The sequence below is a fragment of the Salvia miltiorrhiza genome, chromosome 1 (genome assembly GCF_028751815.1).
Source record: "Salvia miltiorrhiza cultivar Shanhuang (shh) chromosome 1, IMPLAD_Smil_shh, whole genome shotgun sequence".
In the NCBI taxonomy this organism is placed as follows: Eukaryota; Viridiplantae; Streptophyta; class Magnoliopsida; order Lamiales; family Lamiaceae; genus Salvia; species Salvia miltiorrhiza.
In genome coordinates, this window is record NC_080387.1 from 10648646 (window position 1) to 10659698 (window position 11053).

At 40.7% G+C, this 11053-nt stretch overlaps 1 non-coding gene across 1 annotated transcript; it reads left to right on the plus strand.

Moving 5' to 3' along the window:
• Positions 1-4404: 4404 nt before the first annotated feature.
• Positions 4405-4511, plus strand: LOC131007474 (small nucleolar RNA R71). Its single transcript, XR_009096173.1, has one exon. It is a non-coding gene; the product is annotated as a small nucleolar RNA R71 (small nucleolar RNA).
• Positions 4512-11053: the final 6542 nt, after the last annotated feature.

Consider the following 11053-nt stretch of genomic DNA (forward strand, 5'->3'; position numbering starts at 1 on the left):
CCCAATCCTTCTTGTTGGCGATGCTCTTCTCCAGAATTTGCTTGATCTCTCGATTCGCCAACTCTGCTTGTCCATTAGCTTGAGGATGATATGGAGTCGTCACCTTGTGCTTTACTCCATATTTCGCCAACACACTTGCTAGTAACTTGTTGTTGAAGTGCGACCCCCCATCGCTAAGCAACGCTCTCGGTGCTCCGAACCGAGTCAAAATATTCTTTTGCAAGAATTTAATGACTACCTTGGAATCATTGGTGGTAGTTGGGATCGCCTCCACCCATCGAGACACATACTCCACAGCAAGCAATATGTAGGAAAAACCGCAAGAAGCAGGGAAATGGCCCATGAAGTCAATTCCCCAAACATCAAACAGCTCCACCTCAACAATGATATTCTGCGGCATCTCATCCTTCTTGGTGATATTGCCCATGCGTTGACATCGATCACAAGACTTTACAAAAGCATGGCAATCTGCAAAAATTGAAGGCCAATAGAATCCACTATGATTTACCTTCATGGCAGTGCGGTTGGCAGCAAAGTGGCCTCCACTAGGTGAGCTATGGCACTCTTCAATGATCTTTGGCCATTCATGCTCTCTAACGCATCGCCGAATAAAGCCATCGGCGCACCTCCGGTATAGGTAAGGATCCTCCCAATAATAAAACTTGACATCATGGAGGAACTTCTTCTTTTGATAGTGCGACAACCCCTCGGGAAGAGCTCCAATAACCAAGTAATTACTATACTTTGCATACCAAGGATCCTTAAATAGCATCGCCCAAATCTGCTCATCTGGGAACGACTCATTGATGGCCATCTTCGGATCATCTCCTTCGATCGGATTCTCCAATCTAGACAAGTGGTCGGCTACCACATTCTCACACCCCTTTCGATCACGAATCTCCATATCAAATTCTTGAAGCAACAAGATCCATCGAATCAATCGGGGCTTGGAGTCCTTCTTTGTGAACAAGTAGCGGATGGCGGCATGATCAGTGTAGACAATTGAATGAGTTCCAATCAAATAAGAACGGAACTTATCAAATGCATACACCACAGCTAGAAGCTCCTTCTCCGTGGTTGTGTAATTCCTCTGAGCAGAATCCAAAGTTTTACTAGTGTAGTAAATTACCTTGAATAACTTATCTCTCTTTTGCCCCAACACAGCTCCCACGGCCCAATCGCTAGCATCGCACATCAACTCAAATGGAGCACTCCAATCCGGCGTGATCAACACTGGCGTAGAGATCAGCGCAGCTTTCAACTTCTCAAAAGAAGCGCGGCATTCATCGGTGAAGTCAAACTTCACATCCTTCTCTAGTAAAGCACAGAGTGGCTTGGACAGTTTGGAGAAGTCTTTGATGAAGCGCCTATAAAATCCTGCATGCCCAAGAAAGCTTCGCACTGATTTCACAGAAGTAGGCGGCGGCAACTTTTCAATGGCCACGATCTTAGCACGATCCACCTCCAATCCTTGGGCAGAGACCCTATGCCCCAAAACAATGCCCTCACGAACCATGAAGTGGCACTTCTCCCAATTTAGCACGAGTGCTGTCTCTTCACAACGCTGCAACACTTGAGCAAGATTGTCCAAGCAATTATCAAAGGAGGATCCAAAGAGAGAAATCGTCCATAAATACCTCCATGATATTTTCAATCAATCCATGGAAAATCGCCATCATGCAGCGCTGGAAAGTGGCAGGAGCATTGCAAAGACCAAAAGAGATTCTCCTAAAAGCAAAAATGCCATAGGGACAAGTAAACGCGGTCTTATGCTGATCCTCCGGGACTATCATGATTTGATTGTAGCCCGAGTACCCATCCAGAAAACAGTAATACTCGTATCCTGCCAATCGGTCAAGCATCTGATCAATAAACGGCAAAGGAAAGTGATCCTTACGTGTGGCTGCATTCAAAGCTCGGTAATCAATGCACACGCGCCATCCTGTGACCAGCCTCGTTGCTATGAGCTCGTTTCTCTCATCCTTAATCACAGTCATGCCTCCCTTCTTAGAGACAACTTGCGTCGGGCTCACCCACTCGCTATCAGAGATGGCATAAATAATGCCGGCATCCAACCACTTGAGCACCTCCTTCCTCACAACTTCTTGCATCGCCGGATTTAGTCGTCGCTGGGGCTGCACCTTTGGCTTGTATTCTTGCTCCAATAGAATACGATGCATGCAAATAGAAGGACTAATTCCTCTGATGTCAGAAATAGACCATCCTATAGCTGACTTGTATTTCCTTAAAACTCGCATCAACTTCTCCAACTCCAACGGAGATAGATAGGCAGATACAATAATCGGAAAAGTTTCATTCTCACCCAAGAATTGGTATCTCAAGTGCTCGGGAAGCGGTTTCAGCTCAAGTTTGGGTGCGGATGCTGCTCTGGTTGATTCCGCTGGCGTAGGTGATTTCTCTGGCATGGCTGACTCCTCTGGCTTGGCTGACTCCTCTGGCTTGGGGAATTCTTTTTCCACCGACTTCCTTCCCCCATCAACAGGTTTGTGAATATCCATGTAAGGCACAGGATCGATGGGATGTTTCTCTACAGCCTCCAGCTCAGCAATGTACTCCAAAATCTCATCACATGCATCATCAAGCTCAGAGTATGGATATAAGGACCGTGTGATGCACTCCTCCAAGGGATCATCTACAGCTGCAGGAAAATCTACCACAGATTCAATCATGTTGCACTCATCCGGCTGCGGCTCCGCTGGTTTTCTCATAGCGTCATAGATAGATAAAGTCAATTTTTCATCATTGACTCTAAATGTGAGATCTCCATCCTGAACATCAATAAGAGCACGGCCGGTAGCTAGGAATGGACGCCCTAAAATCAATGGAGTATTCTTGTCTTCCGGCATGTCTAAGATAACAAAATCTGCAGGGAAAATAAACTGCTCCACCTGCACTAGAACATCCTCCACCACTCCCTTGGGATATGTGATGGAACGATCTGCCATTTGCAATGCAATTGAGGTAGGTTTGATATCTCCAATCTCCAACCGGTTGAAAATAGAGAGAGGCATCAAATTGATGCTTGCCCCTAAGTCACAAAGAACGCGGGAGAAGTTCTGCCCTCCAATCACACAAGCTATTGTAAAGCTGTCGGGGTCCTTTTGCTTCAATGGTAGTTTCCTTTGTAGCACTGCACTGCATTCCTCGGAAAGATTGATCGTCTCATATTTCCCCAACTTCCGCTTGTTGGAGACTGCATCCTTGAGGAACTTGGCATAGCCTGGCATATCTCTCAAAGCATCAAGTAAAGGAATGTTGATGTGAAGCTTTGAAAACATCTCCATGAACTTGGCTAATTTCTGATCCATCTTCGACTTTGCCAGGCTATTCGGGAAGGGTGCTACAGGTTTATACTCTGGCCTGGGAAACGTAGGGGTAAGATTAGGCTTCTTAGCATCAGAGGTTTTCGACGATGCCTTAGAAGTTGACGGTGACTCGCGCACAATCGTCTCCAAGTCATCCTCCTCAACAATCTCGACATTTGTCTCCTTTCCATTCTTGCCGTCCCGCTGCTCTGCAGAGGAATGGTGATTCCTCTGCTCTGGCTGATTTCTCTGCTCTGGCCGATCCCTCTGCTCTGGTTGATCCCGCTGCTCCGGATGATTCTGATACTGGGTCCCGCTTCTCAAGTGAATTGCATTACACTGATTTTTGGGATTAATTTCAGTGTTGCTGGGAAAGTGGCCCGGCTTGTGCTGTGCAGCTGCTTGGTTAGCCATTTGACCAACTTGATTCTCTAACATCTGCACCTGTTTAGAAAGTGCTGACACATTTTGCTCCATGCTGAACATTTTGGTTCCCAAGTTTGCCGAGTTTGTCTCCATCCCGGTGACCTTCACCAATACTTGCTTCATCATTTCCTCCATTGAATCTTTCTTTGGCTCATTGATGACTCCCCCACTAGAAACAGAAAATCCAGGTGGAGGTTGCAAAGCATTGTTGGGATTTGAATAGGAAAAATTTGGATGATTCCTATTATTTGGATGATACGGTGGATTTCCGCCCTGATGTCCTTGATAGTTTGGTCTATTGAATTGGTACTGCCGCTGGACATAATTAGCATCTTCAAACTGCGACACATCAGGTAAACTCGGCTGCTGAGGAATTTTAGCTAGCAGTGCCTTTCTCTCCAACTCATACTGCTTTTGAAGAGCTTCATATTTCTCCTTAAAATCATCTCTCTCCTCATTCACATCTGCAATTCTTCTCGTGGAATTTCTGTCATTCGGCCATTGATAACTGTTGGAGGCCATCTCTTCTATCACACGATAAGCCTCTTTTGTATTTCTATGGAGAAGACATCCACCTGCAGTAGCATCCACCATACTTTTTGTCAGACCAGTCAAGCCATTATAAAAGTGAATGATTTGCTGATCTTCCGTGAAACCATGTTGTGGACAATTCCTGAGCAATTCATGAAATCTTTCCCAGGCATCATGAATGGTCTCATCTCCTAGCTGGGAAAAGTGAGAAATCTCTGCAATGATTTTCTGAGCTTTAGAGGCAGGAAAGTATTTTGCTAGGAAAGCTCTACACAAATCCTCCCATCCAGTAATAGCACCTCTGTCCAGACTCTTGAACCACTCCTTCGCTCTGTCCCTGAGAGAGAATCCAAACATCTTCATTCTGATGGCATCAGGTGGCACTCCATTCTGCTTAATAGTGTCGCAGATATCTAGAAACTGAGTGATGTGAGCATGCGGATTTTCAGAAGCCACTCCACTAAACTGTTCAGCTTGCACCATGTTTATCAATCCCGGCTTCAGCTCGAACGTGTTAGCCTGAGTTAGTCCCCATCTGCCTCCTTGAAATTGATTAACCCGAGGCTGATACATGTGATTCAGTGGTGGCTCTGGTGGAGGAGCCCGGTTGCGCTCTCTCTCTTCGTCTAGCTGCCTCTGAAGATGTGTCACGGTTCGCACAAGAGTTTCAAGGTCCATGTTATTCTGTTGCTCTGCCATTGCTTGCTTCTTCTTTTCGTGTTTGTCTCTTTTGTACTGCTTATTAAGATTGCGCAAAGTCTTGTTACTTTCAGGGTCAAACTCAAAAAGAGGATTATTGTGAGATCTCGTGCTCATACGCAACCTGCAGAAACACACCTTAAAAATTAGAACAGACAAAAAAAAAAAATCACAAAAAAAAACCTGAAATACTATAAAATCCTATCGGAAATATTAAAGTAAAATCTAAACAATCCCCCGCAACGGCGCCAAAAAAGTTGATCACTATTTTATTAGCAACAAAAATACCGCAACTACACGGTGTAATCGTAGCACAGAAATAGCAAGCAGAGTATCGTATCCACAGAGACTGTAAAACGAAATTACTTTATCTATCTCCTAAACAGACTCTAACAGTATGCAGGTAAAACGAATTTGAAGGTGAATTACGAACTAAGATTAACTAAATAAAAACTAAAGAGCATGTAAACTATGATAATTAACTCAAATATAAGGAAAGCTCTGACCCTAGGGATGTACTTTCACTAATCAACTACATGTATTCAATCTATTGATTCGATTACCAATTTTAATCCAACCCTGATGAAAGATCACTATATTATTCACAAGCGTCTCTAACGACCACCTATAAACGTAGATTAATAAATCCCTTTTCGCATTCAAGACTCCAAGGAATAAATTAACTCCAAATAGCACATAAAGAATAGCTTCCTATAGCTTCACCTATCGCATTCAAGACTCAAGGTTAACACTATATCATGCATTCCTGAATCGACTGAACAATTATCACATTCAAGACTCAAACTGAACAGCTAGACATGTAAATCATTGATCAGATAATTCACAAGAGAATAAGCACCAAGAATCATGAATCATAAGTTGGAAGGCAAATTGATATCAATAAATCAAAAACACATAATTAAATAGTTATGTACAAACCCTAGGTTCAGAATAAAAGAACTAGCTAGACATATTGAAATAAAACATAAACATAATTAAAGAGAAAGCAATTGTAAAAACTGAATTATATAAAAACCGAATAAAAACTGAAGTAGTGACTTGAATCTTCAATCTTGATCCAAACCTTGAAAACTAGAAAGCTATAAAATTCTAACGCTATATAACTAAAAATATGAATGCTTGGGTTCGGGGGTTCGTCTCTAAAAGATCAAAGGAAGGTCTATTTATAAGCTTCAGATTTCCTTCGGATCACCATGAAAGTTGCCATGGAAAGTAGAATTCTAATGGTAATAGAATCGTGTGAATTAAGGCAACTCTCCAGCTAGATGCGCACTCCGAAGAAACTCTCCCACTCGCGCCGACTTCGCAGCTCTCGCGCCAGAGGAATGGATGATTTCCCTGACCTCGCCAGAGAAATGGGTCGCCAGCGGAATGATGATCTCTCTGGCATTCGCCAGAGGAACGGTGAATCCTCTGCTATCGCCAGAGGAATGGGTGATATCTCTGGTACTTCGTCAGCTCTGGTCAGCGGGGAAGCAACTCTTCTGACATTCTCCGCTCTGGCTCTCTTCAGAGGAATGGTGACTCCTCTGAAATTGAGGTCTTGACTTCTCTGGCAATTCCGCACTCGCTTCGATTCCTCTGCACTAGAGACTTGATTCCTCTGACTCCAGTGAAATGGTGATTTCTCTGCTCTGGAGATGTCGGTTCCTCTGGAAAACGCTAGATTCATCCAAATTCATCCAAAACTGCATTCTTCCATCTCGAGAGCCTAAATCTCCTGCAAAGCATAAAATACACCATGAACGCACCAAATTCCAGAAGATTATCTTTAAACACGCACATTCAAACCCTTAAAAATAGTGTAAATTAAACATAAATCAGTGCCCTAGCTCGAACTTAAATTAAGTTATTAATTAGTAGCTAGAGTAATTATGCACGTGGGCGAATAACTGAGATAAGAAAATTTTGAAAGTTATCGAAGGCGATATTATTTTCTCGGGCCTTATAAATTCTATTATTGAGACACTTATCTTCGCCCTATATTTTTATTGAAATGTCTATGTGATATTAATATTTTACCTAGTGGAATATTCACATATGATTTATTGATGCATTGTTATTATGATATTAGTAATATCATAATTGGGATAAATTTTCCTCACACGTGAATAGATATATTTCCTTGGGATACATCCCTACACACTAAATTAGAGATAAAATTATTCAGGCATACATACATATATATCTCTCACTCTCTCTCACTCTCTCCCTCTCGATCTCTCTCTCACTCTCTCTCACTCTCTCCCTCTCGATCTCTCTCGCTCTCTCTCACTCTCTCTCCCTCTCTCACTTCCACCGGCTTCCCTCCCCTCTCCCACATTCCTTCTCTTTCTCCCCCTTAAATGAAACCCACATGCACACATTAAGAAGCCTCTAAAAAGCCTAACCTATCTAGCCAACACACTCCCCATTTTAAGCTCACACATGCACATGCACACCCTTCTCTCTCCCCCCCCCCCTTGCTCGATCTCTCTCTCTTCTCACTCTCCTGCACACTTAAGTTCATGACATACTCACACATTAACTCCCTATACTACCTACAAGATATGCATTAATGGGGAAAGATCACACCCTCACATCACCTCACTTCAAGACAAACTCCCCCTTCTTCTTCTTCTTCTTCTTCTTCTTCTTCTTCTTCTTCTTCTTCTTTATTTTCGGCAGCCCCTCCCCTCCTCACTCCACCACACTTCTTCTTTTGTTTCACCATTTATAGAAAGAGTTAAGGAAGCCAAAAGTGTTCAACATTCACACTATGGCCATCAAGAGACTCCAATATTCAAGTTCAAGCTTCGAGAATCCTAAGCACCATCCTCTACTCCACCTCCCTTGATCTTGTTGGTAGTAACCTTCAAATCCTCCTCTTATGTTATGTATATATTTTCATGATGAATAAGCATGTATATTGAAGCATATTGAAGCATGATAGTTCCTTCTCTACTTATGTGATTTTCGAAAATTTTGTGAAAGAGAGTACTATGAACTCCTTCAACTTTCAACTACTTTTCATATGCTTATACACCTCTACATGTTAGATGCATGAGAAGGGAATATATATTTCTTGAAAACCCTTAAGAGGGTTATATGTTATGATAATTGAAGAATGATGAGTTCTTAGTGTGAAAATGCATGAGAATGGTGGTGAAATTGTAGATCTAAGATGATATGTGTAAATGTTATAATTTCAACCATTTTGGGAAATTTTCTTACGTTCTGGACTGATTAGTCGACGAGGTTTCCCTCTTCCAAAATTCTTAAAACTTTTATGGTGTGTAGATATATGTGTCTTGGAAATTCTGGTAAAATTTCAAGTCATTTGGACTTTGTTTACTACCTTGTTAAAATATAAAACTTCTACTGCGAAATTCCACCGGAAATTTGGAAGGGCAGTCTTGACAGTCACACTTTTCAGTAACTTTCAAAAACATTCAGCCTTCCAAAATTTTATGGTAGAAATATACATGTGTTATACAGATGCACGTCAAATTTGAAACCATTTGGCCAACGTTTACTAATTTGTAAAAATCCTAGCTTCCAGTCGTGCAAAACTGCCGAATCTGGTAGACTGTGGGAAAACACCCATATCTCTTAAACCACTTGGAGTTTTTCACTCTACTTTTTTTTAAACAAAACTAAACTCAAAGAGGTTTTCAACGGTGTAAGTCTCGAATCCAGGAGATTTCTGAGTTAAAACAGTTTATTCTTTAAAGTTGAGGCAGAGCAGAGTGGTAAACTGTAGGTGTCCGAAAATTCTACTTTGAATTTGTATTGAGGATTTTTAAGTTTTGGTGGTGGAATACACCATGTTATGTCATGAAAATACTACTAGAAAATTTTATATATTTACTCCAAAGTACATGAATATTTAAGAATTTACTTACAAGGGTAAAAGATTTCAAGTTTCATAGAATGATTTTCAAGTCATTTGACTATGTGAAATTGTGAAAATGTATTATGTGGAAAAATTGATTATTGCAAAGTATGAATGACTATGTGATTTATATGAATGCGATTTACCTAGGATTGAGAGTCTTTTAATTGGATAAGATATCCAATTAAATTGAGAGGTCCAATTGGGTAAATAGTGGAGAAGTTATAAGATGAGATTAAGCATATGATGAAAGCATAAGTATTAAGATATTAGTTAGATGAAATTCTAACTAGAGTTTATTTTGTCACATGGCAATCTAAACCACGTGCGCCACCAAAGGTTCGAGTGATGGCCGGCGTTAGTACGACTCTGAGCGTTACGTCATCGACCCTTGAGACACGTGGGCTTTATTCTAACTCTATTATGGCAAGCTACCATGATAATGAGTTCAAATGCAAAATCTTATGAAAATGAAGCATGTTGAAGTATTATTGATGAGTATTATGAAAATTGTCAACTTGCCATATTTACTATTGATGAGAATGAGATGTGGTATGTTGCCTCTATGAAAGACATGACTATGATCATGATGCAAGATATCGGCCTTTAACTGATTTATATGACAGTAAAGGTTTTGTGCGCAGAGGTGATCGTGAGCCGTCTCTAGTCGGCCGGTCACGGTGATTTGAAGGAGGCCTCCTTCTCTTCACCTAATATGTATATGATGTATGAGTTCTCATAGTCGGCACATACCGTGAATATATATTGTCTGCAGACTAATGATGTTATTATGATGATGCAAATGAATTTATGACAGAAAGAACAGGTATTTTTAATCTCACTTGAATCTTGTTGATGCATTGAAAAAGGCAAGATTGACATATAGCTCTAAGAGCAACATTTCAATTATTTCCGGCATGAGTCCACTGAGTGCTTTTTGGTACTCAGCCCTGCATGTATTTCTAAATGTGCAGGTCTGGCTTGGCGCGAGGATGGGTGAAGGCTGTTGGAATTGTCAGTTGCCTGTGTCTTTCCTATGTCTCATATTTATCTTTATACGCTTTGACTCTATAAGAAATTGAACTCCCTGCTATATGTCTTCACACATATAGTAACGTATCTCGCTGCATAACTCTGATGGAACTCTTTATTTAATTTGCTTATGTCTGTAATATCCCATAAGGGAAAATACTGTTCAAACCTTTGCTAAGTCTACAATTGCTTATTTATGTTTTACCCAAGTAAGTAAATATTTCAGTCTTGAAATCCTTCTTTAAAATGAGTAAAGTTTGAAATTGCTTCCGCTAAAACAAGATGTTTTTTTCTATTTCTTTCACTATTTCTTTTATTAGTCGTACGATACTTAGTATATGCTATCACTAGCTATATCGGGCTGCGACAAAGATAGACAGAGAGAGGGAGAAAGAGAGATTTACCCAACTATTGGGAATGCGGTGAATATATGACTTTCCTTCAAGATCTATTTGAATTCTACAGATTACAATATGCAAATTTGAGAAATAAATTCACAAAACCCGAGAAGAATCCTTAAAGATGACTGAATTAAGGAATGGTGTGTTATGAATTTGTGAACCAACAAATGAATGATTTTTATGAATTATAGATCTATCTCAATGGTATGTTAAGGAAGTGAATTTGAGAGAGAGAGCGAGCAAGAATGAATTAGAATGCGAACTGTGTACGACAATGCAACAACGAAGAGAAAAATAAGGGGATGAGAGGCAACTTCGGGAGGTGGTAGAGAGAGAAATGGGGATGAAGGAGGAAAGAATAAGGCACATACAAGGAGAGAGGAGGGGATGCGGCGACACATTCAGCATGGGTGGCACCAGGAAGGGGGAGATGAGGAATGGCGGCGAGGATAGGGGTTGGGGAAAGGGGCGACAAATAAAGATATTTTTTTTAGTTTTTTCTATTTTTTTTAATAATAATTAAAAGTATATTAATATATTTATAATGAAAAGGTCAGTATTTTTAAATTTTTATTTTCATCTATATTTTTTTTTATCAAGTAGATAGACCTATTAAGTATTAACTCTTTAAAATTTTCTTAAATCAATTCGTTTCTATTTTTCATTTGTTGAGAACCCGCGCCCGCCTCATACCAAGTAGCAACTAGCAAAGATAATTTATATGGGCCATAAGTCAGCAACTC